The 16,666-nt window shown below is 43.5% G+C and overlaps 1 long non-coding RNA gene across 1 annotated transcript in view; it reads left to right on the top strand.

Annotated features, from left to right (window-relative positions):
- Positions 1-15,898, top strand: part of LOC125759280 (uncharacterized) — a 104,140-nt gene extending 88,242 nt beyond the window's left edge. The window contains exons 2-3 of the long non-coding RNA XR_007416858.1: positions 12,798-13,019; positions 15,506-15,898. This is a non-coding gene — a long non-coding RNA (uncharacterized LOC125759280). The remainder of the gene's footprint in view (positions 1-12,797; positions 13,020-15,505) is intronic.
- Positions 15,899-16,666: the final 768 nt, after the last annotated feature.

The following is a 16,666-nucleotide window of genomic DNA, read 5'->3' as shown; positions in this document are numbered from 1 at the left end:
TGCGATGAGCAACACAAAAGCGCGGTCGGTGTTCTTGAGGAACGCCCTACTTAACGAAAGTTCGCGAATGATTCTTTTGTGTGTAGTGAAGAAGATGAGTGCTACTTGGAAAGACAGAGGGTACCACTCAGGTGGAAAAGAAGAAGACGTTTGGTTGTCTCGGCGCTTAGGTTGGTTCCGCCAGTAGCACGTAACTTGTCGTAACTGTTCCTCTGTTTAATAAACCAGTGCTACTCATCAACGCCTTGTTTTTTTTTTGTGTATATATGTGCGTTTGTGACTGTACGTACAATTTTTGTGTATATCCCAGTAAACCACAAATATCTCTGCGGTGTACGAATAAGATCCAAATGTCTAAATCTATGAATGACATCTGCGAGACGTCCCAGATATGCTCGTTTTTCGCACTCAAATTTGTGCACGTCTATGGTATGCTGTTTCTACAAAAAAATAGATGGCTTCTAGATTTTGTAATATGACCTCTAATATATGTAGCAGAAGCTTTACAATTCCACGGCCCATAGATTTTATTTGATAACCTTTAGAGAACGTTACCCAGAGGTCGGGTGTTGCAAGCACTCGTAAACGCACTCGTAATGGACGAATGAAAGACTTATTTGACGATATGACGAATGAAAAGTTTTATTTTTGAGTTTCGCGCCGAAGCCGTGTTGACGTTAGGTCACTGATTATAACGTTGTTTTTTCCTTCACTTTCTGGTCACACTGATTTACTTCAAGTCTGACAATCGAGACCACCCATATTTTATTATCTGGCTTCTTCTACAATATAATTCATTTGTACCAATTAATAAGCAATTATGTGGGTCGACCCCTTCAATATCTCTGACGTCAGCGAAAGTTGGCACGGGAACTTGAAGCCACGTTGTCACGCGTATATATATATATATATATATATATATATATATATATATATATATATATATACAGTACTTTGGGTATGAAGATCGATGGGTCCGGTACGATAGATGAGTACGTGATGAGTACTACATTTCGTACGTGAGTCCTACTTCTCACTCTTATATATATATATATATATATATATATATATATATATATATATATATATATATATATATAGTTGAAGGAGTGGTTGCCTTTGTTTGCCGTATAAGTCCTTGAGAAAGGTCAGGCTCTGACCGAAACGACCACGTAATAAATGAAGTTTTCTTGAAGTGCCACCTCTCATACTTATATATATCTATATTTATATATATATTTTTTTTGCGCGTTTTCTATTTTCCGGAGCACCTTCTCTCGGCGAGAGTGCTTACAGTGTTCAGGTAATTTACAAATTACGAAAGTGCTTACAGTGTTCAGGCTTACAGGTAATTTACAAATTACAAAATTAAACTGCAAGTTAAATTTTTCTCTTGTGTCTGTTTAAATTTGCATGGACCCCTGGAAACAGAGCGCATATATTTTATATCAGCTACACCCGTACTCATCATCAGCCTGCCTACGCCCACTGCAGGGCAAAGGCCTCTCCCATGTTCCGCCAATCAACCCGGTCATGTGCTTTCTGCTGCCACGTTATACCTACAAACTTCTTAATCTCATTTACCCACCTAATTTTCTGTCTCCCCCTCACTCGTTTGCCATCTCTTGGAATCCAGTCAGTTACCCTTAATGACCACCGGTTATCCTGCCGACGTGCTACGTGCCCGGCCCATATCCATTTCTTCTTCTTGATTTCAACTATGATATCTTTAACCCCCATTTGTTCCCTGACTCACTCTGCTCTCTTCCTGTCTCTTAAGGTTACACCTATCATTTTCCTTTCCATCGCTCGCTGCGTCTTCCTCAATTTATGTTGAACCCTCTTTGTAAGTCTCCAGGTTACTGCTCCGTAGGTAAGTACCGGAAAGATGCAGCTGTTATATACCTTCCTCTTGAGAGGTATATAACCCGTACTCTCTGTAGCCATTTCTCTCTATGTATTAATCACCTGTTGCATGAGAAAATTCAGTTTAGTCGCAAGGGTGAAACAATGCGAACTAAGACCAGTAGGTAACTCGTTTAACATTCGACGTGACGTAACTCAACAAAATGGCTGGCGTGGGAAACGCGGGCGCTACAGCGAACGAGGCGACCTTCGTACGTTATATCTCTTCAACGCAAATTGAGCGATGAGAACACAGCACAGACAAGGGTATATGAGCCATCGTATAATACATATCAAGATAACACGCGCGCGACCGCGCCTGGCCGCTCAATGTACAGTCGAGCGCGATTTGAAGGTGATCGCGCGAGCGTCGACCAAGAACTACAACAGCGCCACGGCCCAGAATCCTCTCTCGAGGAGAGGGGGGTATCAGGCAAACTTCAATCATTGTTTCTGCTGTTCCTTAAGCTGCGATCACTCCCGTCTGAGGAAGGCACATTTTCATTTGTTTTCTTTTGATGACAACGCGATATATTTTGTGCAACTTAGCAAGCCGTTCAAACAAAGCAGTGCCAAGCAGCAGCTTTACCAGAATTTTCCCAGCCCATTTGTTATCGTCCGCGGATATAAGAGCCAATGAAGAGTGCACATCGCAACGAATGGAAAGCTTAAAATAGAGAGAAAGGGTGTAGAGCTCGTCGTAGGGGCGATTGCTGTAGCATGGAACAGCCAAGAATGCCCAATCCTGATTTTTCACTGTTCCGAAACGTGCCGCTAGGCCCCTCGGAAGCTAGGCCGGTCGACGCTCGCGCGATAACCTTCATATCGCGCGCGACTGTACGCTGTTTCAGCCGGAGCGACGCCCCCTCCCCCCCCCCCCCTTCCCGGGACCCCTCATGGACCTTTCCCGCGACAGAAGACGACCGGCGCTTTCTCTCCGTTTCAGTATCGATCGTCGGCTGCTCTCGCATGCTTCGTCATTGGACTTGAAACGCAACTTAACGGCAACGATGACGTCAAAAACGCACCTTGAGTGTTAAATGCGATAGAAACAAAGTGAGACACTGAAGTATTTTCTCGAAATGGAACAATTTATTGTTGTCGCAATAATATGTCACATTACAAGAAAATATTGGACACAGCTCGATGTGTTGAAAGCATGTTTTGTCTACGATAACCTTGCAGTGCTCAAAAATCGAAGTTCAGGGCGCAGGCAAGGAACTGCCCTCCGAGCTTCAGCTGCCACTCTCAGAGGCTATGCTTTTTTATATCACGATCCCGTGGTATTCAAAGCAATACCAAGGAGACCCGAAGCTTTCCTTGCTGAGCAGCACAATGGCCTCAATCTATGCGTGATTAAATTCAGTAGGCGCGGCGCTGGCGTAAGTTTAAATGCCACTTTTTCGGCAGCAAGACATAAAACCGACGTAAAATGACGTCACGGCCGCCATGTGTGAAACAATTTTTTTAGTTTACATGTTAGCCGCATTAGCAGTTTTTAACGGTATTGGCGCTGTTGTCGCGGTTATTGCTTTTGGCGGGCTGCTTTTGTCTAATTCGTTTTTGTGGGTGCCGTTCCTTCTGCCCACGCTCCATGCTGCGTTGTGAGCACAGTGCTCATAGCCAAGTTACACTGACTGCATGTACAGTACCTCGAAGAACTGTGTACGTATGTTTACCGTGTGTCTGACGGCGGTTTTCGTTTTGTTTGTGTCAGTGACGCGGCAGGTAAACTTGAGCTGTTACCTTGCCGCATTGTTTGGACATGCCTTTTCATTGCGCATTTAGGGACTAGACATTCTGATGACATTCATTTCTCTTGCCTCATCCACTCTCTTGATATAACAGAGAGAGCGGGACACGCAGAAAGTATTGCGCTCATTCCAACGCTTCAAGTCTCGAAACTTGGTTCGCATGAGTGGGTTTCGCGTGTTATTTAGGTTTTCTTGATTGTACTCCTCTCTGCAACATTCTTGTGCAACGAAGTGCAGGGCCTGTGCCTTCGCTTCGCCTCACAGCATGCGTGTGTATAGGCCCCGTTCTTTACTCGATATATTCGACATATTGGCCGACCGCTATAGTTTATGCTAGTCTTGATGTCTTATTACGCGTTGGGTCATCTGTAGATAATGGGCTGTAGTGTGTTTGCCTGTTTCAGTTATGAGTTTAAGGCGTCTGATTAGCTCGCTTGTGTACGACGCCGTCGGAACTTCACCGTAATGGTGGTAGTCCTGTTTTTTTTTTTTTTAATTCGATTGCTCACACGCTTATGAAACTTTAGTGATTGCTCGAAAGATGTGCGCCGATCCCGGCTGTGGCGGTCGCATTTCGATGGAGGCGAAGTGCTGCAAGCTCGTGTGCTGTGCGATGTCAGTGCACGTTAACCCCAGGTGGTCGAAATTTCCGGAGCCCTCCACTATGACGTGCCTCGTGGTTTGGCACGTAAATCCTCAGACATTTTTCATTAAGTAATTGCTCATTGTGACGAAAAAAGCGAGGCGAGGTCGTTCACTTCGGAAGAGAGCCATATATGAGAAGGTAGTGTTTTGGGTTTGTTCGCAGGGCCTGCGCAGCAGCCTGAGTCATCATGTTCCAGAACACGTCATTGTGACTTTTTAAGGTGGTTTCTACCTTGGACGCTTCTGACCAAACAGGAACTAGTGAGGAATGCCACTCAGTTCTAATATGAAAGGGTATAATTTTTATGCTCCATTTCACAGGGCTTAGAAGTCGTGAGCAACAAATAGTTGCAATATCGAATTTGCTCAGGGTCTGAAAGAGCATTCTAACTTTGTTATACGAGTACTACCATATTTTGGATGCCCTCTGTCATCTTTTTGAAAGGGGAATGTGCAAGTGCATTTCATGGGGCCTCATCCGACTCATGTATGGCAGAACTAAATTGGAAGATGTTGTGCTTGCAAAAACACCACGTAAAATGTTGTTTCTAGTTCCAAATTTAACTTGTAGCATGCTTTAAACAAGAACAACATTATTCAATTTAGCATAGACATACTGTATCACAGTTTCTTTTTAATGGTTAAAGCAGTGATTGTGACGGACAGCATGAATGCTATATCAGATTACACTCTGCGCACATACATATCAACAAAGAAGGGAATGTGCCAGATTGCCTGCAGGCAGCTTATCAGGCAGGCAGCTTAGCTTATCTGCAGCTCATCATTACCACCATAGTATTATTTTCTGGAAAGCGTATTTTGGGATATGCACATCTGTCTGCTTCCAGTTTGCCTAATTTCAATTTTCACAGTTTATCATTAAGTTTCTCATTTTGCGCACTTTGCATGAAAACTTTGATTAGTTCTTTTATGGTTAGACACAATGTGACAGTAATTCAGACCTTCTCCTTTTACATTTTGGAATGTTACTGTTGGACATGCTTGAAGTTTATAGTGCACAAGAAACATGCCTACAACAGTTCTTTCAAACCTTCAGACCCAACTATAAGCAAAACATAATTTACAACACATGTGTGCAGCATGGAGAAATGTTTTGTCATATTGCAAGTTTTACTGAAATAGAGATATCGAAGGATGTTGATTAGAGGTAATACCTAAATTATCTATCAGTTCTGCCTCAATAATTTCATAGGTCAGATTGCTGCAGCGTTTGTTAAGAATTATAAAGGCTAAGTAAACAGGAATAAGTGAGACAATGCAGCACAAAGCTCCCTTGCACAACGAAACACCAGCCAGTTAGTTGACTGTGCAGAGTCAGCTCTCTATAACATGCATTGGACACTATGCTAGTGTATGCAGAAGGTCTCCAACTGATTGCTTCCAAGAACACTAGAATAGCACTGCAGTAGCTGCATTAAGGGTTTGTTGATGCACGCTGTAATAAATAAAAACAATGAAAGCATTGCGGAACCGAATTAGCTTTATCGAGTCTGTACAATTTTTAGCAAGTACAGCAGTTGACTGACCTACAAAATTATTGAGGTGGAATTGATCTAGGGGGTGATACCTCTGTGTAAATACAGTCTCTGTCTCCCAACAAGCTTTCGTACCTGTGATTTCACATAAAATTTAGATCACGCAAGCTGCTCATGCGTGATCTAGAATATGTATTGCATGTATTTTTGTGCACTCTTAAATCTAAGCTTCTTAATTGCCACCAGCGTGTTTCATGTTTACTGCTTGTTGTCTTGTGCGCTTTATGGTTCAGTGACTCTGTAGGTGCTTTACTAACAAGAGCTAACTTGCACAATGCATACATAGGACGTCTCTTATTACAGAAATATGTAATCTGCTGTCTTTAAACTGTGCAGGGTTAAGGTGGTCGCTGCTCCATGAACTCTCGGTCACCTGTGAGCGCAAGCACCTGCAGTGACTGAGTTGCATCTATCATAGAGGGAATTGCCACAAGTAGCATCGTCGGATGGAGCACAGACTGTCATATGCACTGACCATGCACGCCGAATTTCGTTGTGGGCATCTTGTCTACCTGCATCTCGCAAAAGCTCTCTAGCATCCTTGGATGCCTTAAACAGCAGCAAGTGAGTATCATAGCGGAGTAAGATCCAGCGTGTGCACATAAAGAAGCACATCCATGCACCGCACACCATCAGACCTTGGTATTTCATCTTATGGAAACTAGCAAGCATTCACAAAGAGCTGCACCTGCAGTGAGTGACTGTCATTGCAACATGAACTGATACCTTAATGTCAGCTGGTGTTTTTGCAAGACATTTGTGATTTGTCTTTGCAGAAAGGATGCCATATTAATTCAAATGACCAACATACCCAGTTCATTTCAGTCAGTGCTTCCCTCCTTCTACTTCAAGACCTTTGAGAATTGATGGTTATGACATTGAGGTTTAGGTAAACGCCCACCTCACTGGGCCAAGTCAGTTTTTTTCTCCTTTTGCACATTTCTCATGTCGCATTTTTACTTGTGCATTGTGAATTGTTCCCTATTTTAGTACTTAATATGTCACACCGATCTGTCAGTACAGTGAATGTACTTACTGGCCGTGGCAATCGCACTTTTGATGGAGGTGAAAATGCTGGAGGCCACTGTACTGTGTGATGTCGGTGCACATTAAAGAACCTCTGGTGTTTGAAATTTCCGGAGCCCACCATTACGAAATGCATTATAATCATCGGGATTTTGGCACGTAACGCCCCAGAAATTAATATAGTATGAATGTTCTTACTGGTCTCTCTGGGTTCAGTGAACTTTCGGAGCAGCTGCCAACCATCTGAGATCATAGAAATAATTTTAGTCGTGCTCTGTAGCTTCTTAGTCTACCCTGTTTAAATATAAAATGTTTTTTAAGCAATACGGATCATTTATAAAAATTCTGTGACAGTTGCACTCGTGTCATTATTGCACATGAACTCCATGTCTAGATGGATAGAAATACTTTTCAGAAGCTAAAACTATATTGATGCGACTAAATAACAAAAAGTCATTAATTAACTTTTTAATTATGCCGTTCAGGGCAGTCTTTTATACTAGAAACTTGTAGTGCGTCTCAATTTATGGCACACGTTTTTTTAGAAATCGCGAAAGTTGCACGTAGTTAGATATTCATCATCAAACTTTAAGGGTGAAATCGAAACTGATTGCGCCCGGCGCACAGTAAACGTTCTGTTGCATGAGAACGGAACTACACGTGACAAGGAAGTGACCAAATTTTAATCAAGGCATGCTGGATCAGAATGTGGTCAGGCAAATCGGCACACATTCTGAGATACTCTAGTGGGCAGCCTATTTTTGGATGGGATGTGCGATGTTAGTCAGTTTCTCTTTAAACTATAAACAGGCGCAAAAAATCTTTCGCTCGTCTGTGAGAAGTGCCACAATGGCTGCCCGAATTTTATGTTTCACAGACAAAGAAAAGGTTGATATTACATTTTTCTGGCACACAGCTCAAAATAAACAAATAAGCACCAACCGCTGCTTGCAAAGGTGAGCTGATCCGCTGGCGCAAGTGTAGTGATTTGCCGCTTTCTATGAAAAGATACGGCCAATTATGATATGCCTTCATTAAAATTTCGTCACTTTCTTATCACTGGTAGTTTTGGTCTGATGCAAAAAAAAATGGTTGCATCTCCTGCATGCTGGATGCGATGGGTTTCAGTATTACCCTTACAATTCGATTGTGAGCATTTGAAATTATGTGCACCTTTTGTGATTTCTAAGAAAGGGTATGCCATATATTGCCATACATCAAAATTTTCTAATATTACCAACTACCCTCAAGTCAATTGTTAATTAGTCACAAAAGTTTCATTTTAGCTGTGGTAAAGTATTTCAGCCTTGACATAGAGTTCGTGTGCAAAAACAATGGGAGCCTTATTGTCATAGGATTTTATTAACGAATCTATATTGCCTAAAAACACGGTGTATTTTGCAATGTATGCTCTTGCCGTATTGTTTGTCTGCTACCTAGTCAATTCTATTTACAATATCTGTGACTGCTTGGTGAGCCGTAGCATGCATTTTCACTCATTTGTTTAAGGTATTTAAATGTGCTACTTATTAGATGCGAAGTATCTTAAGGCGGAGCTCAATCCGGTGGTGGTGGTGGTGTGCGGCGTGGCCACCCTTACTGCGCATGCGCATATCCTCTCCACACACCTCCTCGCCACTCACCCTCTCCCCTTCCCCTCTCTACTTTCCCTCTCCACTTTCCTCTCCCCTTCCCCTCTCCACTTTCCCTCTCCCATACCCCTCTCCCCTCCCCCTTTCCACTCTTCCTCTGAAACACGGGCTAGACATGCCGAAATTCTCTCCTGCGCAACGCCGCGATGAGCTCGAGCGCATGCGCGTCCCCTCCCCTTCTCTCTCCTCTCCTACGCTGCTCCCTCTCGCCCGCCTGTCGACCGCGTTCCCCGCTCGCCCTGTGAGAATTAACGGGCAGGCTAGATGGAAGATACGACGCGCGTAGTCCCTCTTCGCGTTCCACGACGCGAGGTCGGTAGCATGCCCAACGAACGCCAACGGAACGCGATCGTGCAAGTGCTCCGGCTTCGCATCGCCTCATGGTCCCCTTTAGCGGGAGATGGTGTAATTTTTTTTAAATTGCTACCCAACTACAACAGCTTTTACATTACGTTTCTGTAGGAGTACTTCACCTGACATTGTGCCATATTCTAGGTATTTCGTCATCGTTCTTCATTTATGTACATTTTTTCAAGCTTCGTTTTCCTTCACTATTGTGGCAGTGTATATATCTCGCATGCCATTATTTAGTGCTGCATTGTAATGCTAATGCCTTACAGTCCTCCATTCTTTTTCATAACAGTTTTTTTTTATCAACAATGTCAATATTGGTGGCAAGCTGTCATGCTGCTATGCTATGCAACTTTCTTGCTGCAGAAGGTTTCACTCAATATTTTTTGTAATTTCATTTTTTTATATGATTTGTTCACAATGTAGAGTCGAGCTCAATATGACTTGCAACACTGATGTGCGTGGCCTCCCTAGCTCGAAGATTGCGCATAGCTTCAACTTTCCCTCATTTCCACAACTGAATGGTATATTCTTATTTGTGATCATCTCCATGTGATAGAACGCGTTTACTTGTGCGAACAAGGGCTAGAGGAAGCCATAAGTGATCTTTAAGCTCGTGAGGCCACGTGCTTCCGTCTTGCAAGTAATATTGAGCGCGACTGTACATGATTAAGTTCTTTATGTACTGAATCGCTGAAGCTAAATATGTATACTTGTATACCAGATGCTACTCTTTCTATGCATTTGTTGGGCCACGTCAGTACAGAGAGACACTTTTGTTCAGTGTTGTACTCGTGTTCAGTATTCACTTGTGCATCTTTTTCTTTAGCATCAAGTTTTTTTAACATGGCTGTTATTGCAAGTATTTTGTAGGGGTGTGCGAATAGTGAACTTTCATCTCGAATCGAATTCGAATCGAATAGTGCCGAATAGTGGCCGAAAATATCGAATATCGAATAGTATATTTATACGAAATGTGTACCGCCAGTCACGGCCAGACAAAAGAAAAATCAGGGACGCTACGGCCTGCTGACAGCTTCATTACGCACTTGTTCGAGAGGGGCTTTTGTTTCAGCTTTTATGGGCGCCCAAGCATGTTCCAGTCAGCAGAGCCGCATTACCAGTCAGCAGCGCCACTCCTAACCTTTTAACAGAAATGGGTACGGTATACATACAGCTAGTTTTCTTTCCTTGTGGTCTCGCAATACGGCTCATCTGACAACGGTAATGTTGTGCTTCATCGCCATGTGTGCTCCAGGCCCCGGGTGCCCGTTCACAGCAGGGTTTAGCTGCGCGCCGGAACGATGAGAGTTGTTTAAAGGGCGAGACAGACGGTACGATTTTCCATGCGATGTGCCGGCTGACGTGGCGGTGGGGGAGAGGGAATGGTGGCTGTCCGATGCTCTGAAAGGTCAGCATTCCGGTTTCCCCACCGCTGTGGCAGTGGCAACTGCCCAGCGTGAACAAATTTTCACATGCAAAGCCAATCGCCGAGGGTTTCGCAGGCCAAAGTAAGGTCGTTTTACGGCGCTTGCGGGCATATGCGACCGAACTACGGAAGAAGTCCATGCCTTCGTTTCGGGAGCGATGTTGTGAAGGACTTGACAGTTTTCTTGTCTGTTTTTCTACGTGCGCAAATGACAAAATCTCTTTTAAGATCAACATGCGCTCGCTTTTGAAACAAAGTGTCGATGAAAGTTTAACGAACGGCGACGTTAGCGTTAGTTTTAGCCACCCCACCCTAACCAAGTTGCACCATATTGGTCTTTTTCGCGTTTTAGATTCGCGTTTAGGCCTTTTTCGCGTTTAGACACTCGAATATTCGCACACCCCTAGTATTTTGTGAATCAAGATAGCCTTTCTTTGAAGACACACTAAGAACCAGTTTTGTCTTGTAAATTTTCGTTACAAATAGGACTCTTGTAAATCAGTGGTCACCCTCATTGAAAACAAGCCAACTTATGTTTGCAAATGTGTGCCTGTACATCAAGTAAAGTTGCCTATTTATAGGGTCATTGTTGTTTTCGGGCAGCTATCAGCCACCACCATTTGCTGAAAAGCGTTAAATGCTACTGTCTATTACATTTTACATGTGATAGCGTTTATGACGAATAAACTGATTACCAATATCTCCTACGGTTTATTGTACCAATAACTTTACACAACTACTCCAGATTAGTAAATCATGCGCCCACTGAGTTCTAAGAGCTTACATTAGCAGCTCATGCAAGTATATATAGATTGCATTATTTGCAAATGTAAGCTTTGAGAACTCTGGGCACATCACTTACTAATTGAAATTCCAGGGGAAGGCCACGTACATAGCTAGCGCATCTCTACAGTACGGCACATATGCATGGGGCCGGCGTAAATCTGACCTTACTGCCAAGTACAGGATGTTGATAGTAGCAAAAATGCCAATAGAATTTTCTATTGGTCTTATAGAAAAATCTTATTGGTTGTATAAGTACTCTATTGGAGCGTTATAGGTCTTATTAGAATTCGATTGTCACCAATAGAGACCGATTGACGACATCTATTTCTCACCGATAGGACCAATAAATTTTTTATCGGTGCCTATAGCTGGCAGCTATTTGTCACTTATAGAACCAATGGACACGTTCTGGCACCAATAGGGTTTAATAGGAGACATCGGTTTGTCACCAATGGAACCAATATGTATATGTTAGTACCAATAGGTGGCAGCTATTTCTCACTTGTAGAACCAGTAGGCACCAATAGGCTTTAATAGGTGACGTCTCTGTGTCACCTATAGAACCAATAAATAGCAGCTATTTGTCATTTATAGAACTAGCAGGTGTGAAACGCCACCAAAGTCACAGGGTTATGCACGGTATTAAAAGGCCACCTATATGGTAATTCACTTACGGGGTCATGCAGTAGCGAATTCAGCCAAAAGGCAGTTTTTGATTTGTTCTGTATTTGAGCAAAGCGGCAGCTGTTTTACATAGCAGTGTTCCAACATATCGCAGCCATATTTTTCATAAATCTCACCAAAATAATTACACAGACGCCTGTATATTTGTGCAATTTCAATCTGTACTCAAGGTTATGGTTATGCATTATATTTGTGGGATAAACCCGCAAAAAACAGGTTTACAGAAAGAGAAAGTTATCATAGTTGAAAAGGGAACGCCACAGTAGGTAATGTTTTAACTGGGGTACTCAACGTTCTCGTAAAGGCAGCAATTTGTACTGCTATCCTTGCATGGTGCAAACGGGGTGGGAAAATAAGCGAAGTCAAATGTAAGGAAGAAATCGTCACTTCCTGCTTGAATGTGTGCACATAATGTACACATCGTTCTTTTCAGCCCTTCGACAGCACGCTATGGAAACAAACGCGAACTGTACGGCATCTACCAGCTCCGCTGGTCGCATTACTCTTCAGGTAGCCTGGCTGGTAATAAGACAAGTTATCCATGATACATTCACGAGACTGGCGTCTTTTCATTGTCACCAAGCTAAGAGCGCAGAGAAGACAAATGCGAACAGCGCTGTTCGCGTTTCTTCAAAATCACGGGCAACCAAGTTCCAACGCCGAGCAACCAAAGTGACACAGGCTTGCCAAAAGAGCTCATTGAAGATAACAGCTGTCGCGTGAAGGTGCTGTATGTCTTCTGTTTTCTTTTTCTTTTTGCTGAAATTTCGGTTCGCTACGCTTTTCATAACCCTCCTTCCAATGTGTCAGCAGCTGAATATTTTCGAGGGGTTGGAAATAGAGCAAAATATTGCAATACAATAGCAAAAAATAAAACCTGGTTTTTGTGGTATGGCCACGGCAAGAGCGCCAGCCAGCAAGCGAGCCGACTACAGCCAGCCACAGCCGCAGCGGATGTTTTCAGTCGAGTCACGAGTGTGTGGTGCGGCATGTTCGTGATCGAAGTCAGGCTTAGAAATGTTGTATGTTTACGTCTATTCAAGGTTGCACGAAAACGCGCGTGTGTAATCGCGACGACAATGCAAGGTCGGTCATGAGCGTCAAAGAAGTTAAACGTTTCAGCGCTAAAAGCGTCTCGGACTTTAAAACAGCAGCAAGTGGTAGCGAGTGTGCTGACAGGATGCTGCTCGCAAAGGTGGTTGCTTCGGAGCGCATACCCTGCCGATGTTAGGTAAGTGAACTGTTTTAAATACGAAGCATTTCTTAGCGAACCTCTGGCACTTTGAGCGTTTCTATCTACGTATCTATCTATCTATCTATCTAGCCGCCTACGTCTGGGTGCTCTCATGATCGCCACCTTACCTTGGTGTAGACCAAACTTTGCATGGGAGGGTAAGAGGATTTGACGAATATGACTGCCGGGTCATGAGATGAATAACGTTAAAATCTTGTCGCGTACGTCGTCAAACCCTTTCCACTAGACACGTGTGGCACATACCCGTTTACCACGGGCCGCGGTGTACGGGTATGCGCCACAGGTGATTGACAGTTTATATCTACCCAGGAACGGCGAGAACAAACATTGTTAACTTAAATGCTAGGCGTTAAGGAAAACCAACATCGGCAGCGTCGACGCAACAAATGGAAAGAATGAAAATTAGGATCCCCGCAGGAATCGAACCCAAGCATTCTGCGTGGCAATCAGGTATTCTACCACCGAGCCACGCCAGGTCTATAAATTGGTTTGGAAAAACAGCCTACGCAGGCGTAATATCGGTGCCAGGTCAATTGTGGTTGTGGTGCTGGCTATCTAATTTTACAAGAAAGCAATAAACACTACATGATACTCCTACGATGTCTACTCCTACGATACAGGCGTCATATCAGATTAACATCTGTAGTTCCAGTGTTGGCTCCGCTTTTATAGCAGTCTAATAAACATTACGTTTGTATTCCTATGATTTAGATTGCTCGACCCCGGAGGAATACATTAACGAAAGTTACATATGATATCCACATCACCGCACCGTAAAGCGCACTTAGTCCGCCAGAACGACGCAGTGTCCTGTTCATTTCTTACGAGGCTGGGCGATGGCCTCATGCTGACCGAGGATGACGCCAGATTGATTGACAGCCGTTTTGTAAAAGACGTACGTAGGCCACATACGCCGAGGTAGTCTACAAAAACGACAAACACCATCCACTGATGTTGGTCTACGTAGCACTATCCAGGCCTACGAGCCTCGACGACCTATACCTCACCAACGCGAAGGGTGGCTTCAGGTTCCGACATGTCGCCGGCTCTGTCGACAGACAATTTGTCGGCGAAATGACCGAGGCATCCACAAATTCCAACAGCTCTACTATACCACATATTTCACTACACATGGACCCCTCGTCACCACGGTCGCGACCGGATCCTATAACAAGTCGTGACCAGCTTCTGGTGCTCACTGATCACGGTGGTGATGCCCTTGTTCAAAAACTGTCAAGAACTTCTTGCACACATGCACACGGGTTCGTGAAACGTGCGTGCGTTCTGGGGACACGTATAAGCGCTACATATCTGCTTACCACTTCTGGTGTTGGTAATAGCCACGTTGCCATTGGCAGCGTTACCCAACCGTAAACAACTGGTTATATAACACATATGCGGTTCTTCAACATATACAAGTGTGCGTGTAAAATTTATACAAATCTTTAGCGTCATTTTGTGACGTGTCGCTCAGTAAAAAAAGGTTACGCCACAGTCACCTACCCGCCGTATGCTTCGCATAACATCGACTCCCACGGTACGTGGGATCTGCCGAATTTTTTTTTATATATTTCCTGGTCAGTAAAAGTTTCTCTTGCTGTGCTACTAATTCGCGCATCTGCCAGCGTGCCCACCGGACAGCGAGGACAAGAGCGATAAATCAGTGTTCACTTACGGTTCTTTGTAGATGTCTTGAAATAATACCTCTAGCCACGCAAAATGATTTTGTCGCTGCATACGCCCAGCTCTCACGGCCCTAGCATTGTAACTGGTATGGAATAAGTCAGAAGTTGGCATAGTTTTTATTTAAGTTTGCCCCTTCGGTTGTTTTAATTTTTCCGCTCCACAGTACAATAGTTTTGAACATCGTGTGGGCGGTTCGCATATACAGACGCTGGCATAGACGCACGTTATCGACTTGCGCATTGTTTTCGCTATAATCTAAAGAGACTATGTAATCTATGTAAAGAATCTATGTAATCATGCCTTGGTAAACCCTCAATACTACACTTATGGGAGAGGGAAGGAGTTTATTGGCAATAAAAACCTGTGTGGCTGACCCATCATCAATTACTAGTTATGCTCACTGAACGCCATTCTATGACACACATGGTTGCAGTAGAGAGGCACTATATTTAATGAAGATTTCTGCGTGAAGTCCCCAAGTTCACACGCTGCGATCAGTTTAGTGCTAATACTGCTTCGCCTTTCCCACAAGTGTCCAAAGTCCACACACGTGACTGCGGTTATGCTTCTGGGACACAAGCGTAATTTAATCTGCTGTACGAATTTAAGATACGCCCCTGTCATGTTAAGCTGTTACCTGAATTTCCCTTATGCCGATTCTACAATGTTTTGTATGAGCATATTTTTTTTTTATTCTAATGCTTTAGTTTTCTTTCAGTAGCACATCTAAATATTTTCTTTCTTACTTCCTGGTATTTTATGTTTTTTTTTTTCAGGCACTACCTAGAGAAGCGGTGCAGTGGCATATATTCGACAGGAAAGCACAGCATGCCTGGAAAGCTTGTTGTGGGGAAGATCGCCGATTTGATGAAGTTATCCTGTAATAATGATAAATATAGCACATGCCTCCCTTCAAATTGAATTTGTTCATTTTATAGAGGCGCTGCTATGTTGCAGTCCTCAAATGCCCATTATTTAATATGCCAAAATTACGAGTTCCCAGCGGAGAAATAGGCCAATAGATTTCCAATACACAAATTCAGTACTAATAGGCAAATAGAATGCCAATAGACAAATATACTACTAATACGCCAATATACAAATACACAACTAATACGCAAATAGAGTGTCAATAGACAAATACACCAATAAACAAATAGAGGTCCAATAGACCAGCATGCCACCTATAGACCCATACGATACCAATAGACCAATATGATACCAATAGACCAATATGTTCAATAATCCGATAGGCTATTGGATTTTCTATGGGTGATTTTTGCTAGAGGATGTTACAAATGTCCAAGTGCGACGTGTGGTCAACGTTTTTTCAACGTGATTTGGGCGGCCGATTGCTGGTTGTGGCAACGCTGATTCTTGGTAAAATTGATAAAAAAGATCGCCTGATGGATATGTCTAAGGTTCCCCCAAGAACATCTTTTGGATGTTGATGTGATATATGTGGTTTACTGGGATGTGATCATTGTATATGTCATAGTCATCACCCGTCACCTGCAGTAGCAAGCCAGGCGATAAACCAAGCTAACATCTCCGGAAATTTCATTGAAGATTATTATTCCTCTGAGCCAGTTCTTCCTGGGCAACGACTGATGCGCACCGGTGTACAGAGTTCGTCTGCCACTCCTGCTAAAGGACCTGCCTGAGCGGAGGCCCAGTGGCGCCGACGCCAGAATCCAGAGGCTCGTGATGCCGAAGCTCCGTTGAAGCCCGATTTAACGAAGCGATCGCTACGCTCTACTTATTTCGTTAAATGGAGAAGTTCGTAAAATCGAGAACGAAATTTTTCGGTCCTTCGAAATCTACCACTGTAACCTAGAGACACTCAAAAGCTACCGCTGCATTTTATTTACCACCAAGCCAAGCCAGAGCATGTAAGAAGTCCGCGAGGGCAGGCCGGTCTTTTCCCATGACTCCAT

This window comes from Rhipicephalus sanguineus, chromosome 7 (assembly GCF_013339695.2).
Source record: "Rhipicephalus sanguineus isolate Rsan-2018 chromosome 7, BIME_Rsan_1.4, whole genome shotgun sequence".
Taxonomy (NCBI): domain Eukaryota; kingdom Metazoa; phylum Arthropoda; class Arachnida; order Ixodida; family Ixodidae; genus Rhipicephalus; species Rhipicephalus sanguineus.
The sequence above is the reverse complement of the archived record's forward strand: the minus strand, read 5'-3'. Positions and strand labels throughout refer to the sequence as shown.